This window comes from Zootermopsis nevadensis, unplaced genomic scaffold (genome assembly GCF_977971745.1).
Source record: "Zootermopsis nevadensis isolate Lab colony 2312 unplaced genomic scaffold, Znev_1.0 Znev_ptg000015l, whole genome shotgun sequence".
NCBI lineage: Eukaryota > Metazoa > Arthropoda > Insecta > Blattodea > Termopsidae > Zootermopsis > Zootermopsis nevadensis.
Genome location: NW_028259147.1, coordinates 1,745,593 through 1,762,896, shown reverse-complemented (window position 1 = coordinate 1,762,896; position 17,304 = coordinate 1,745,593). Strand labels below are relative to the sequence as shown.

At 38.9% G+C, this 17,304-nt stretch overlaps 1 protein-coding gene across 3 annotated transcripts in view; it reads right to left on the bottom strand.

Annotated features, from left to right (window-relative positions):
• LOC110833607 (uncharacterized) overlaps nucleotides 1–17,304 on the bottom strand; it is a 77,088-nt gene that overhangs the window by 55,404 nt on the left and 4,380 nt on the right. For 2 of the 3 annotated variants that reach the window (XM_022071881.2, XM_022071882.2), the window contains exon 1: nucleotides 15,896–16,204. The exons of the other annotated variant lie outside the window; for it this stretch is intronic. The gene's annotated coding sequence lies outside the window, so the exon portion shown is untranslated. Of the gene's footprint in view, nucleotides 1–15,895; nucleotides 16,205–17,304 lie in introns of those variants that run through there. 3 annotated transcript variants of the gene reach the window in all.

Here is a 17,304-nt window from a genome sequence, read left to right as displayed (position 1 = left end):
CTCGTCCCAGTTTCATCCTTCGTACATGGATGCAGACCGTCTGTCACAAATGAACTTGAAAAAAAAAAAAAACCTCACACTTCGTGGGACATCTGAATTACTCTGTTCATTCCGTCTGAAAGACTGACCCTCGGTTACTCAAACCTGATTTGACGTAATTCCTGGTTGGCAAAACGTCATTCGACCGTAACATAAAGCACAAACAGCAGGAAGACTGGGCGTATCGAATCCCGCCCAAAGCGTGGAATTTATTTTGAATTATGTAAGGCATCAAAGACCGTGACCAAACGTTTCAAACGAATGGTTCGCATTCCGGAAAAATCACGATTTAAAATCTCGGATCGGAAACTGGCTTTCCTGAAGTTCTTAGTTTTTCTCAGTCTCAGTCACTCCTGGCGAATTCATTGCTCATCAAACAACCCCAGTCATTCGAGGCAAAATTATGATAACATAGACAAATACATCACAAGTAAACGCTACACTGAGATATATAATTCACTTCATGAGATTACAGCCATGAAAAATGACTTTAAGTTACGAGAGAATAAATTTTTAAAACAGTTTTGCAGTAGATGTGCAGGTGTTTCTACGAAAAGAAAAACGCTGTATCGATTCGTTCCTTGTTTTTAATTATTTTTATTTTATTTAGTGTTCTGTCTGACGACAGGTCCATATGAACGGGATCCTTCATCCTTTTCTCGGACTGGGACCTGTTCATATACGTTCTTGGCAGATGATCCAGAAGTGGTTTGCCATTGCCTTCTTCTGTGTGTGAATGGAGTAATTGTTGGGATGCCACGGAGGAAAACTCCGTGTTGCCTAGACCACGGCCTTGCCCAACACAAGTTATAAATTCGGGCACCGCCGGGAATCGAACCCGATACCCCAGTATTACAAGGCCAGCGTTCTAATCGCTAGACCACCTCATCTTATTTTTATTTAGTGTTCTGTCTGACGACAGGTCCATATGAACAGGATCCTTCCATCCTTTTCTCGGACTGGGACCTGTTCATATACGTTCTTGGCAGATGATCCAGAAGTGGTTTGCCATTGCCTTCTTCTGTGTGTGAATGGGATGCCACGGAGAAACCGGGGAAGCCCCCGGAGGAAAACTCCGTGTTGCCTAGACCACGGCCCTGCCCAACACAAGTTATAAATTCGGGCACCGCCGGGAATCGAACCCGAGACCCCAGGATTACAAGGCCGGCGTTATAACCGCTAGGTGTTTTTAATTAACAAGAAATAAATACACTGACACTCCCGATGTAGTTACATATTCAATACTTCTAAAATTCCTGATGATGGAGGTAGTAATCGCCTCCGAAACGTCGACCATATTCTACCAGACTACACGGAGCAGCACCCCCGAAGACATTTTCATATTCGCTGCCTTGAGAACCTGAAATTTCACTCAGAGCAAAACTGCTGTCTCATTGACCACGACAAACCTGTGACTCTGGTCGATACGGGGCGACGACGTGACGGGAACAAGCCGAGCCCTACACCCTGAGGACTGGGCGGAAGGACGCCCTTCCGAACACCCTCCACCCCCCAACAACAGTGGCCGAATGAGTTCCCAGTACCTGACTCTGTGTTCCCTACAACAGAGTTCTGAAATGTTGTCATACCTACGACAGTGTTTTGTTACACTTTTAAATTTTAAGGTATACATGAGGGGTGAGGGGGTACGGAACACCGTCAGGGTAACCTGTCAAAATTTAAAAGAAAAAGATATTTTTAAGCCCAAATAACTTTACATTTGGCGTGGATAATCAGAAGTAAAACAAATACCACATACGTTAAGTTGTAAGTAAATCGCAAGTCAGTCTTTTGTTGTTCTGGCAACACAACGGGAATGCTACGCTATAAGTTTACGCATGGACGTTCTTTAACTTAAAATTCTCATCTTTATAAAATTACGTAAAAGTGAAAATCACTTCCTTAGAGTTTATTTCACGTTAGTCTGGCTTAACCCTTTGAACACGGACATTAAAAAAAAAAACAAGAATTCAGTCCGTACCGCGAAGAAAACACTACACTCCACCATTACAAAAATCAACTGGTTAACGCTGTTTAAGGAAATAATAGATATTTAATCCGAAAATTAATTAACCCTTCGAAGCCGAAGTTCGTCTAAATAGCATTTAAGAATTCAGTCCGTACCGCGAAGAAAACACTACACTCCACCATTACAAAAATCAACTGGTTAACGCTGTTTAAGAAAATAATAGATATTTAATCCGAAAATTAATTAACCCTTCGGAGCCGAAGTTCGTCTAAATAGCATTTAAGAATTCAGTCCGTACCGCGAAGAAAACACTACACTCCACCATTACAAAAATCAACTGGTTAACGCTGTTTAAGAAAATAATAGATATTTAATCCGAAAATTAATTAACCCTTCGAAGCCGAAGTTCGTCTAAATAGCATTTAAGAATTCAGTCCGTACCGCGAAGAAAACACTACACTCCACCATTACAAAAAACACGTGCTAAACACACGGAACCAGTAAATATATTATTTATTCACCGACCTTATGAACGACACAAGGAACAGATGACGTCACGCTGTCGACAACATAAATTTCCTTTCTTAAACTCCTCAGTCTAAGACGCGGACCTGTCGCAACTTCGTCAGAGTCTCCGAATGTACTGCACTGATCTACACCAGATCGTGAGACTGGGTGCAGAAGAAAGGTTTAAGTCACTGAGGCCATGGGGGGTCTTCAGGGTCCGGCGAAGTGGGACATGTCATCTGCAAACAAGCATCTAACCTAACCTACAATTCAATGTAATAATATTCACTCAATGAAATTAATTCCATGATAAGTGCAACACGGAAAGGCGTGTCCTCAAGATCGCAAATAGCGAAAAAGGCCTCGAGGTATGGAACATTGTCTTTAAGAAGTCGCGGACAGCCGACAATAGGTGATCCTCCATTTCGAGGTGTATTGGGGGCAAACAACCCCCCCCCCTTAAAAATCGTCCTCAATAAAGACCCTCCTTCATTAATTAATAAATAAAATAATTAATAATAAAATAAAATTTTAAATTTCTTAGCAATCACAGAGGGGCTAAAACTTAATATTTTAATATTGTACAAGTCTAAAAATAATCACTGAAGCATTTAGATAGAGTCCCATCTCCGAAACGTCGTTTTACGTTTTATATTTACTAGACGATGGATAATATCCAAGGAAATTTTTATTCAATTGACTCTTCACCATCGTCAAGAAGTTTTAGATTTGATATAATGTAATATTACTTTAAAAGAACTAAGCCATAATATATTGACATGCAACTGTTAATTTGTCTTTGTGATGTACATAACATCCGGTATGTATGACGAAACACTGTAATTTAAGTGAATATACACTGAGCATTTTGATAACAAGTGTTAGTTCACTGCCTGAACATTACGCAGAACGTGTTTCGAAAGCAAAGCTTTCAAGAGGACGAATTTAAATAGATTTCATCCTCTTAAGATGGGTTACTGATCTATATAACATTAGTTTTGTGGTTCTGAGATTTGATTTCTAGAGTTGAGAATGTATAAGACACGAAAAAATGTTATCTGTGTGATGTTAAAGCAGAACATGCTTCATAACTCAAGTATCAGAGTCCTTCCGGAAATACTGAACTACTACCCTTTAATTTAATTTCCCACGGAATCATTTCGATCGCCTGAAGTGCCTTTCACCAGGTGGCTTAAATTTGTAGTAAATGTAGTTTACAGATAGGACACGGTAAAGTTTAAATTACATTTCGTAACATATTACAGCACATCGCTAGATTAATTAATCACCTGTTAGTGTTGTGACAGCTGACAAACAGGTTATGGAATTGCGTAGTATGAGAGGAAACTGAGTGGGTAAAATCTGGTCTGAGTGGGGGGGGGGGGGGGGGGGGGCTCTTGAAAACATTAATGGAACCCGGAAACGCAACTTTAAAGAATTCGAAAGTGAAATCAAAAACAACACAAATATTTATTTTATTTATTTAGTGTTCTGCCTGACGACAGGTCCATATGAACAGGATCTTTCCATCCTTTTCTCGGACTGGGACCTGTTCATATACGTTCTTGGCAGATGATCCACAAGTGGTTTGCCATTGCCTTCTTCTGTGTGTGAATGGAGTAATTGTTGGGATGCCACGGAGGAAAACTCCGTGTTGCCTAGACCACGGCCTTGCCCAACACAAGTTATAAATTCGGGCACCGCCGGGAATCGAACCCGAGACCCCAGGATTACAAGGCCAGCGTTCTACCCGCTAGACCACCTCATCTTATTATTATTTAGTGTTCTGTCTGACGACAGGTCCATATGAACAGGATCCTTCCATCCTTTTCTCGGACTGGGACCTGTTCATATACGTTCTTGGCAGATGATCCAGAAGTGGTTTGCCATTGCCTTCTTCTGTGTGTGAATGGATGCCACGGAGAAACCGGGGAAGCCCCCGGAGGAAACCTCCGTGTTGCCTAGACCACGGCCTTGCCCAACACAAGTTATAAATTCGGGCACCGCCGGGAATCGAACCCGAGACCCCAGGATTACAAGGCCAGCGTTCTAACAGCTAGATCACCATATAACAATACGTAATTTTGTAAATGTTAGATATAAGATTCCTTGAGCTCGTCTGGTTTCAACCTAATCCAAAATTAGATCCAAAACATTAAAACGAGGTTATCAGTGTTTTGTTTTGCTAGGAGCAGATTAACTTCCTTTACGTCTCAAAGTTCCGATATCTTCTCTGAAGCAACTTTCACGCAACCCTCATGGCTTGCCGCCAGATTCTGCCATGCTCTTTAGTTCCAGTTACAACAAACTAAACTACAATCAGGCACCTCACACATTGAGCACTGTACTCACCACAGTGTTAACGCCCCACTCATATTATTGAGTGCCCTCTATGAAATTTACACTCCGAATAACAATTTGACGAAAGCTATTATTGTTAACCAAATATTTGACCTAATGACCTCGAGTTAGCTCCTTTTACCTCCCAGCCTCACAATCTAACGCCCCTATCCCGTTAAGATCAATTTTAATATTATCTTCCCATCGCCTAGTTCTTTAAAGTTGTCTCTCCTTTTCAGGTTTCCGATCTAAATGTAATTCTCATCTCCACCGTGCGTTCTGCATGTTCACTGTAGTGAAATATATGTTTTATGCTAATACGTAACTTATACGTACCTAGAAATTGTCTCGTCAAGAATGAATAAAAAAATCTAAAAACGCATTTATATTGAAGTTTGCTTGTTATTGCTTAATTAAAATATATGATACGATTTAACGCGGTGAAAATAAAGATTTTAAAAACTGGCCACCAAACAACCAAGCAACCAACTTCGACTATTCGTCGCTTTTTAACTCAAATTCAAGGCCCTTTGAATCTGTGCTGTTCCGTCAACAATGGGTTTACGATTAACGGTTGGATCGGTAGACAAAAATTATCGCCAAACCAAACAACAATTGCACATCGTACACACAGACATTCAAATAATTGATTCGTGTAACATTTTACAAATCCTGAAAGCGAGGTAACAAAGAAACCTACAATAATGGTATATAATACGTGACTGTAGACTCTCAGTCTGGTCTAAACAACGTTTTATTATTAGATCAGTTACGTTACATGTTACATGAGCGAGCTCGGAAAGGACGAGTCTAAAAAGGGCGCGGTCATAACCCAATTCAATGGCTCATTCCCATGTTGGTCCAGAGTTATTTTAGAAGCATGAACGCGTTGTTTGCGGGCTAATGACATTATGGATATTAAAATACGACTTTATTATCACTTTAGAGCCCAATGGTAAATGTTGTACCACCTGCATTCTTTATTTCAGTATGATTATCATTATAAACCGCGATGGTTTCCTTAATCAGCGTTAACCAGTTGATCTTCGTAATGGTTAAGTGTAGTGTTTTCTTCGCGGTACGGATTGAATATTTAAATATTATTCAGATGCCTACTCAGTGTATCCATGGGTTTCATATGATTCTCGCTATAAACAGCGATTATTTCCTTAAACAGCGTTAACCAGTTGATCGACGTAATGGTGAAGAGAAGTGTTTTCTTCGCGGTACGGATTGAATATTTAAATATTATTCAGATGCCTACTCAGTGTATCCATGGGTTTCGTATAATTCTCACTGTAAACAGCGATTATCTCCATAAACAGCGTTAACCAGCTGATCTTTGTAATGGTGAAGTGTGTTGTTTTCTTCGCGGTACGGGCTGAATTCTTAAATAATATTTAGACGAGCTTCGGCTTCAAAGGATTAAGTCAGCTATAAATGGGAATGTGATCTGTTATTAGATCGTGAATGTGAAGATAAAACAATTTAGGAAATGTTCGTGGGAGTCTTAATTAACTCCACGGAGCAGATTCTTCTAGAAATAGAACCCGAAGGTTAATTAGAATTCTGATAGAGAAAGAACAATTCAAGGTTCACACTGCGCCGATACAAAGTGTGGAATCTGTTGCTAGGATTCAATTGCATTGTGATGAATGCGGAAAGATCAATTCTACTCTGCGTCCGGCGTTGGTAATAGCAGCTGATGACTCTGACCTTGACCTACATAGTTCAGTTCATTTCTCTCACTTCAGAAACAGCATAAAAGTCCGTCAATGATACACGAGGTGTAACAATTAAATAAAGGTCAGATTGAAAGCGATGCCACTCAGCAAAGGTTAACGATAAAATGTCATCCGCCCCCCACCTTTCAAAGTGCTCGCCTTTTTGTACGCATTCCAAAATCTCTAGCATATTTCGAGGCAATGACGGAAATTATTTCGAAAAAAAAAATTTCATTACTGCCAACATGTTCTTTGAATGTGCACAGATGTTTAAAGATAAAGCAATTTTAAGAAGATGTTTATTTTCAGGGAAAGAAAAATTATCCGAGCGATGTGCATGTTGACTACTTTAATATTATCCTCCCATCTACGCCTAGGTCTCGCATATGGTCTCTCAATTTTGTCCAAATATTCTTCCCAACATCTGTTTAATACACTCGTAAAGGACAACAGACAAAATTACAAAAATGTCTTCTGGGGTGCTGTGTCGTGTAGTAATGAGTGATGAGCCACTAATCGTCCTGATGATGGAGGCAACAAAAACCTCTGAAACATCGGCAAACTTCTACCAGACTACACGGTGCAACATCGCAGAAGACAGTCATCTACATACATGAGGCCTTGAGAACCTAAAATATCACACGAAAAAATTACAGTTTCGTATATTTTAATAATGTATGTTCTTAGATATGAGATAGGAAGATGAAAGATTCGCCGAATTAAATCTATTGTACGATCCAAAAGCTTTCGGGTTCAAGGCTGAACTGACGTAAGATAAGTCCAAATGCGGACTGAGACGAAAGCATCTGTTCCAAAAATAGCAACCACCTTCAGACCTTACCTGACCCGTGCCCACTGACATAACCTTTCTTTGCTTGGAATCCATTATCAAAGATTAATGTCCGAGGTTCACACACCTCGCTATCAGGGCATTGGACTTCGTTCAAACTCGCATAACAAACACTTAAAATAATCCACCAGTTGGTATACATGTTTATCATACGCTATTCATTTTACGCGTTTTGAGTTATTGATTTTCAGTCATGTCATTAAGAGGTATCAAATCCGAACAGGTGTGAACGATCTGTTAAGCACTAGCGTTGTTTAAAGAACACCCCATTCATTGACCTTCTGTTAGTTATTTGTCATGAAGAGAAAATTTGGAAGATTTAGGCGTACATAAGAGGATAATATTAAAATGGATCTTAAGTGAGCTGAATTCATATAGTTGAGATATGATCTATTGACGGTCGATTGTGATTCAACAAAGCTATGAATTTCGTACCGAGAAGCGAACTGAAGTGTTCAACACGAGCATATGGAATTGTTACGGGCAAGACTGAGTGCAATTTAAATTTATAGATTACCCTGCGGAAAAATAAACGTGGGCCTATGAACTTTCAATTTCGATAAGAACTTATTAAATAAAATGTACGCGAGATATCTGGAAAAAAAAAATGTTTGGTGCGTGCAAGTAGACTTGACATACGTCATGCTTGAAAAGGTTTATCACCTGAACCCACAGTACAGACGCACCCAAAAACTTTTTCTGGCTCGACTCGCGATTTTAAGTCTGATTTCTACAACGTGAAGTTCCCGTAAAGTTCAGTACCGATGCGATGTATAGGGGGAGTGGACATAAAACTCCACGCATTCTTTATTTAAGTAGCGAACGTCGTGTTCGGGAGGTCTCGGGTTCAAACCTCGACCCGGAGACCGGCTAACCTGATGGGTATTTCATGTTTCTTGTCAGTTCCTGGACAAAAATTCCGAGAAAGGATCTTAAATTGGCCACGACAACGTCCTTCTAAATCCTTTCAGATTCATTATCCACTATCACAGTCTAATTCGACGGTACATCGTTTGAGGTACTGATAATGTTTGGAAATAAGTATAAACAAACATGTTTCGTTTTTGCACTGTTTATCAGATGTTTATCGTCGATTTTGCTGTGAATATTTATGCTACACCGGGTAAAACAAACAATCTCGCGAGCTAATTGGTTACTTCGACCAGTTTAACAGCACATAAAACGTTGATTGCCCAGACTACATGAATACAGCGGGCTCCGTAAATTCAAAATAAACACGAAATTACATTATCTAACCAGCTGGAACGCCTAAAGGTCAAAAAGATCTAGATTTTTAACATTAATCTCATAAAACATTGTGTAGAATCTGATGGTGTGGATTGGATTAATCTGGCTTAGGGACCTCTGACGGACTCTTGTGAATACGTTAATAAAACTTCGGGAACCATAAAAGTCTAGTAATTTCTAGACTAACTGAGCTTACTATTAGTGTTTGAAAGACGATGTTTCAAGTAGTTGTATCGTTCATTTTAAAACTATTGAAGAACGAGTATTATACAAATCGGCATCACACTGAACCGCGAACAAGTATTATCATCCTGTTGTATAATACGGGAGCAACTCCGAAGATAAAGTATACATGTAGTATCATTGCTAACCCCCGACTGAACAACCAGACAGCGAGAATATTTTTAGAATATCAGGCATCGGTGTATATAGATAGACTGCACTGTGTTAGACACAAAGCAGTATCTCGCTGAAACAAAACAGTACAAACTTGACTGACATTCCAGTAACTCAGTTTCAAAGACGAGATTGCGTTAACGGATAAGATACTCCACAAAAAGATTTTAACGAAATCTGTGTTCACATCCACAGTGAAAGGAGCCAACAATAAAATCCTTACGTATAAAGTGAAGGTTTCTCCGCCAACGTTTCGATAGCCGCCCTGAGGATGAGAGCAGAGATGGCTCTCGAAACGGCGGAAGAAATGGTTCATTCACCATTCAGCCAAGAGTTTTTCATCAATAAAACCCTTGTGTATCCGACAGAATGGGTATAAGACGTACCCCGAACCCTAATAAAACTGCAAACGAAATTCATAAAGAAATTAGCTACTGGTGTACAGAATTATGGTAATGTATTGTTGATTCTATGTCATCATTTAATAAAATCGTAAATTCAGTTATAAACTGAGTTGACATTTACATTTCTATTAGTCTTCCGTATTATCCGACGGCCAATCGATCTCATTTAAGTCGCAAATTAGAAACTCTAATGTACGTTTAAGATTTAAAAAAAAAAACATCGAGGGAACTACGGTGAGCCCGAAGATGGCTGTCTTCCGGGTTGTAGCACAGTAGAGTCAGGTAGAAGCTGACCAACGTTACAGAGGTTCTAGCTGCCTCCATCATCAGGGCGACGAGGACCTCTGAAACGTTCGTGAGCTTGTACCAGACTACGCGACGCTAAAACCCAGAAGACATCCATCTTCAAAACCTACTTATGTCCAAGATCATTTCATTTCTCACAATTCCATATTCACGTCTTATTTCTCGTCATTTATTTTTCTTATTATTATTTAGTGTTCTGTCTGACGACAGGTCCATATGAACAGGATCCTTCCATCCTTTTCTCGGACTGGGACCTGTTCATATACGTTCTTGGCAGATGATCCAGAAGTGGTTTGCCATTGCCTTCTTCTGTGTGTGAATGGAGTAATTGTTGGGATGCCACGGAGGAAAACTCCGTGTCGCCTAGACCACGGCCTTGCCCAACACAAGTTATAAATTCGGGCACCGCCGGGAATCGAACCCGAGACCCCCAGGATTACAAGGCCAGCGTTCTAACCGCTAGACGACCGTGGCTCTTTATTTTTCTTACTGGATGTAAAATTGAAAGCAAGTAATTTCCTCTTATTTCGCGATATTCCTTCATGCTAATAATTTTTAATTCAATTATTTGATAGTGAATACGTAATCTAGGACAGGACTGCCCACTGACAGAAATTCAGAACGATCTAAGTGTATTTCGAACAAGCTGCTGTTATCTGTTTACGTTCGCTGTTGGTTTAGCCCCGTTGTCTAAGAAATTACGACTCGGCGGTGTGCAAAAATTATGAAATTCGCAAGATGAAAGAAAAATGCACATTGCCCTCAAAACCTTTACTCGTTACAAGTTCTTTAGACGAAGTTTTGTTAATGAAAAACGTCGTATAAACTATTCAGTTTCAGATAGATTATCTGCAGGTTCGATTACCCATACGAAACTGAAAACTGGAGTTATTTATATAACAGGGCAAGGGATCGAATTAAGCCCTTATAAATCTTTAAATTCTGAAGCACTCGGACAAAATACAAAAAAAAAAAAAAAAAAACATGAGCAAAAGCTTTTGAAGCCTCAAATAAAGTTGAACACTCGGCAAACAGAATCAAAGCCACGGATGTGTTTGTGCGCTCTTCCTAGAATTAATTACACTAAAAACTAGATTTTTTTCTAGGAAACTGAAATATCCTTAAAATGCGTCCTCTTAATTTGGGATAACAAGATTATGACTAACAAACCAGTATCAGTTCACATCAACACTTTTGGAAGAGGTAACAAAAATATATTCCTGCAATTCAGTAATTTAATTTACTGATACATACATTTTCTCTTGCCGTGCATTTATATTTCTCCAAAGATTAATTTTAGCTTCATTTAGATTCGTAAAAAATCACTTGTTAGAATACGGAAAACCACGATGGAGTTCATGTCAGTTCTATGGGTCGACTAAAAACAATGTTAATTACATTAAAATTCAACTGCAATTTGTTCCGAGGTTGTTCTGTCAGTATAATAATCGCCCTGATGATGGAAGCAGCAAGGACCTCTAAAACGTGTCGGTAAACTTCTACCAGACTACAAGACGCAACAAACCGTAAAACAAGCCATCTTCATATTTTAGTTTCTTACGGCTGTAAATATTTCAATATTAGCCGTGAAGATGGAAGGTAATGTTTCTCCGAAACGTTGGTGTCTACTTGAAAGTCCACACGGCGTTACCATTCAAAATACAGTATTTCCAGGAAACTATTCTATCATCTTGGCCTTTGGTTTGTCGTTTGAAGTCAGATGCTGTATCTAGCAGGCAAATGAACCATAGTTTCTCAAGAATACAGTAACACCGAAATATGGAAATTCCGTTTCGACGTACGAATTCATAAATGGAGTTTAGTGTCAGTACGTACGTATGCTTCATTGCGTTCGAGTTGCATGGAAGGACTGGCGGTGAATCTACATCAGGTAGATCAATACCTACTTCAGTCACCCTGGTTTTCACCTTGTACTACATCCCGAGAATCTACATGAAAGGTAGTTTCATAACTTCAGTAAATTAAAATAAGCCAGAATTACGGGCGTCTGCTACAGTGTATCTTGCCACTGGATTGAAGAAATCTCTAAGCTCATTAGTATGAAATTTCTAGTTGTAATTCATTAAATATTTTATATACAAGGGGCAGACCACGGTGGTCTAGGGGATAGAACGCTGGCCTTGTAATCCTGGGGGTCTCGGGTTCGATTCCCGGCGGTGCCCGAATTTATAACTTGTGTTGGGCAAGGCCGTGGTCTAGGCAACACGGAGTTTTCCTCCGTGGCATCCCAACAATTACTCCATTCACACACAGAAGAAGGCAATGGCAAACCACTTCTGTATCATCTGCCAAGAACGTATATGAACAGGTCCCAGTCCGAGAAAAGGATGGAAGGATCCTGTTCATATGGACCTGTCGTCAGACAGAACACTACAAATAAAAAATAATAATAATACAAGAGGCAAAAAGTATATTCTTGCAACAGACAAAAATGATCCCTTAAAATTCCTACCTTTTGTTCCAATCGATACAATTTCTTATTTTCTTACGCGTAACCATTAGTCTCGGTTTTCGTTGCTAGTAAGTATTCCCGTCAAGAATGACGGGAATGTGTGTTTTTTACAGGTGTACGTCTGCGGTTACAGTGAAAAGGAAATTTCGTAAGGTATTCGAGAGGGAACCGTCATCGGAAAAAAAAAAATCTATTTACAAGCTGTATATAAATTGTTTGGTCAGGCTGGCTGCATCTGCAAAGGGAAAAAGCCCCCGGGAGACAGGCTTAACAAAGTGTTAGCTGAAATTGAATGCAGATGACATCTGCCGGCCCACTCACTGTGCCATTATTGAACATACGTAAAATGTAGGTCAGAATAACTTGATCATGTAACCTATTCTATTCCTTTGTTACGTTCATGAGAAGTGTTTCAGTAAAATGATATCAGTTTTATGTGCATTCTCTACTTTCTTTCTCTGTATCTCTTGAACTAGTTTCCTGTGAGCCATCCAAGTACTGATAATGGACGGATTGTATTTGCTGTGTTATTTTCAACAATGGTATTACATTTTTAGATGTAATCGTGTTATAACATTGCCAACAACATAATAATAATGTTAATTTACAAGAAGAAAGAGGCAAATACACCAACAATGACTAACCTCGTTTCTCTTTATTGAAGAAACACGTCTCTGATCTTTCCGGTATTACTTTAACACGAGTTTTGGTAACCAACACAACTTCTTATAAAGTAGATATAATCGGATAAAAACCATAGCCGAATCTGATGATAAGATCTTAAAATATTCTCCACTGGGTGCCTTTATGACTAGTAGCTTCGTGTCTAATCACATGAGTAGCTTCAGATTTGAAGCCATGATTATTATTTTTGGCAAGTCCTATGGCCATAAGAATCGCTTGTGTTTATTTCCTAATTCTTAACAAAAATCCTAAAATATGTGTGAAACGCAAGGATCGTTTCTTACCTTCCTCGTCCATCCTGTAACCATTCGAAACCCTAAATAAAAATTCAGTCCGTACCGCGAAGAAAACAAAACGTGTAACCATTGCAATACTCAGTTTTTTTTAATGCTAAATCCCGTTTTAATTACGCACTGGGGATATAAAATGTACAGTAGGTGGTACGACTGCATTTTAAAGGATTATATTTGATTCTGAGGTCCCTTTTCTGACCCTGAAGTCTCACTGAAACACAAAGCCTAACCTCCGAAGTCCACGCCCGTGTGGAAAAGTGCCTAAGCGATGATTATCCTCTCTGTCCTTCCGCGTTCAAGCGACACAGAAAGACTATTTATATAACTCGCCACTGAACTTTCGTCATTGCTGGGTTCAACTTCAAGTGATGTGATCTGTGAGTTCGGTGTTTATTTGTATTAGAATAATGACTCATTAATCAGCCCCTCCTGAAGACTAACAGGAAACTTGACGGTAAACCAAACTGAGACCCGGAATGTTCATTACTTCAGTTAGGTTTCTGTTTGTTTATATTCTAATAAAAAGCGCATATTTGATCTGCGGAGGATTCTAAGTCCGTCGCAACTTTACAGGAACGTTTGAAAGTTTCCGAAATAAAATTCTGGGGGAGGGGCGGAAGACAAAATCAAAAATCAAAGGATAAGATAGGCAAGGCATGTAGCAGGCATGGGTAAGACGATAATACGTACAGAATTTTAATCAAAACCCTTTAGGACGTTACAGCTCAGGATAGACCTGGATAATATTAAAATGAATCTTTCAGGGTGTTAGGGCGTGGATTTAATTCATCTCGCTCAGGAAAGGTACCGGTGTAGGGATTTTGTGAGCACGGCAATGAACATTCGTGTTACACAAAATAACTGGAAAATTTTGACTAGCAGAGTAAATACTTTGTTAAGTACTTTGGTCGTGGAGCGATGGCCAGATACAGTTCAGAAATTCTGGGTTCAATCCTCGACATCAGCTTTCCTGACCAAAATATATTAACAATAATCCCTGTTGTCCTTCCTCTTTAAGTACCAGCGTTGTAATATGGCCCGTCAAATTTGACGGGAATAAAAACAATTTTGTTTTCGACACGATAACACAAGTTATGAAAACGAGGGCGCGAAACCAAGCCCTTGAGCGGAATTCAAACCCCACGATTTTGATATCCAGGTGCCTTAATCGTGACCGGGGCAAATCGTTTTACGCTAAATAGTGTTTGCAACTGATACAGAGACAATAAATAACTAATGAACAGAAAAGTTACGATCACAATATAGTTTGAATTACAGACACTTACTTTTTCTATATAGCTTCACTATTCAACCAACCTGGGACTGAACTCAGTACTGTATATAGGGGTAGTACCTAAGCACGCGTACAGAACCATTTAATGTTGTTTTAAATTTCAGATATTATGTTACAGTTATCGTTTCATTTGATATTTTGTCCACGAAACAAAGGGATATCCAGTATTTTTTTTTAAAAAAAAACTATATTGGGTGTATTTTAATTCCCTTTATAGAAGTATAGACATATAGAGATAAATATATGGGGAGGTTAGACAGATACAGATATATAGATGATAAATAGGTTGATAAATAGACATATAGATCATAGATATAGATATTTGTGACGTCAGGGAACACGTAAGCAAACAGAAATTATAATTTTTTTTCTGGAAACAACTTCAGATTTCCTGTCGCTGAGAACTGGTATAAAAAGAAACCATCTTATCCTTTAACTGTGTGTGGAATGCATTTCTATTTGATTCTTTCATCCCTAACGCAATTGACGACTGGCAGTTTTGTAAATATTTGCCTATTACTGTGACGTCTGCAAGTCTGTTAGTTCCTTTCTGAAATCACATAATCGTAATAGTACTTTTGGTATGTTAACACTAGCATTCCATATTAACTGCACTTTTGTACAGATAATATTAAAAATGGATCTAAAAATAATTGTATGCTCGAGTGTGGACCAGCTGAACAACTATTAGCTTCTAAGGAAGGACTATGGTCCATGCATATAATTAACGTTCGTATTTTTAAAAATGTCGTTCAGGTAAAGTGTTCATAATTATAGAAACAGTGGATGATTAAAATACATCATAACATTTTAAAAGCGTGTTCACAAAACACGCAGGAAACATTAACATTGCGAGTAATGTCGGGTTCGGAATACAATAAGCAGGCAGGGAACGAACTTCCAATAAAACTGGTAAAAATTACATAGTTAACCCTCTGAAGCCCATTGGTAACTATATGTACCACTTACTTTAACATTCAGTAACATTACATTTATTATTTGCGAATTTCGTGTTATTATCCACCAATTAATTTCTATCATGGGGACGCGCTGATTTTATTTTCAGTGTAGACCGGGAGTTTAAATATTATTTAAATGATATTCAGGTTCAAACCCCTAATTAACTTCTTCCCTTATTTTTAAACCCACTTTTTCAACATCCAAAAACGCATTTCCTTCACTAAAACTGCCTTTACCACAAGGACAAACGGGTATTGCCTGGGGACCTTCACGACCGCAAATCTAAATTTATGCCTCCTCCCCGTTAAAAAGTAGTGCCTGTCACCACTCAACCACTTCGTCTCGTCTTAGGGTTTTAAAAAGGGGAAAACTGCCCCAAAATTTAATTCGTTCAGAGTCACAACTCACCTAAATCTGGAAGTGTCTGGGCCTGATTTAAACGCACGAACACCGACGATGTATAAATGCAGGTTTATAAATCGATATCTCTGAAGGTGGCGTAAACATGGTGAGTAAGCGAGGCAGGCCGTCTGTTACATACTCGGTGATTCACAGCGATAACTCTCTCTCTCTCTCTCTCTCTCCAGCTCCCAGCTCGAGTCGGCAGCGTGACCGACTGTGAGCGCCTCTGGTAGACGACGAACGAAAACTGTGCCGATTGGGTGGGACGTCGCGTTACGTCGCGTCCCGACGTCGTCTCTCAGGACAACTGGCATAAACTGTACGCTCGCCTCTCGTCTGGGTTAGGGCGTCTAAACTACACATGCGCGTGACATGTATCACGTGATCAATATTTTGTTCTCTCCCCCCATTGAATTACATCACTTTGGGATGGGGTGAATAAGAAAAGGGATGTAGTTTCAGTAGAAAGGATGTCTGTTCATCGCCATCCGAGTTATGGGTCCTTGTCCTCATATATATTTCTTATGTTCCTGCTCTAATAATCTTACGACATTACACTAAAACTTTCAAAGCACGTGGGACAGATATGAGAAATTGACACGTAAAGTTTAGCCTGAAGACGAAACGTTACGTAAACGAAAGATTAACATTAAAATTAATTTTAAACAAATAAGGTGTGAGGATGTGAGATTTCTATTTACGGATTAGGATTTATTTTTACGAGGCTGCATCAATGCAGAAATGAGTTAGCCTCAAATAATAAAAAAAAAAATATATATATAAAAAGCATCAGCCAGCTAATTAATCACTACGTATTTAATTAAGTAGCAAGCCTAGTGAAAATTCAAACGACATCTTAATTTAATCCTAACGTAATTGTCATTTTATTTCGATTTTATTGTGAGGACGTGACTTAAATTTGGATAAAATTGCATAATGACCAGGTTCATAATTTGTTTCGTTATCTAACATCGTCACATTTACCTCGAATCACGGATAATTATATGGTCGGAACGATTAATAAGCATGGAGCAAATTAAATATATACACCATACAAGGAAGGATAATATTAAAATGTATATGAAACAAATTAATGTGAGGGGGAAAACTGGCGGGATTAAACTAGCTTAAGTCAAGTGTCAAGAGGTCTATCGTATTAAGTGCGATCACTTAATTTTTTATCCATATTAATTATAATTATTAATTAGTCGGTAATTTGCAATAAGCTCCAATGGATACGAAGTTAATTTAAACTGGTTGAACAAGCACAGACTAATAGCAGGCTACCCTTTCTACCACGTACGCCTATTTTGGGGATTATTCCGCGATTAAACAGGGCAGATTACGTAATCCAGCGCCAACAGATTGCATAATCACAATTACGTACAACATTCATTACATTAATGTGACAATTG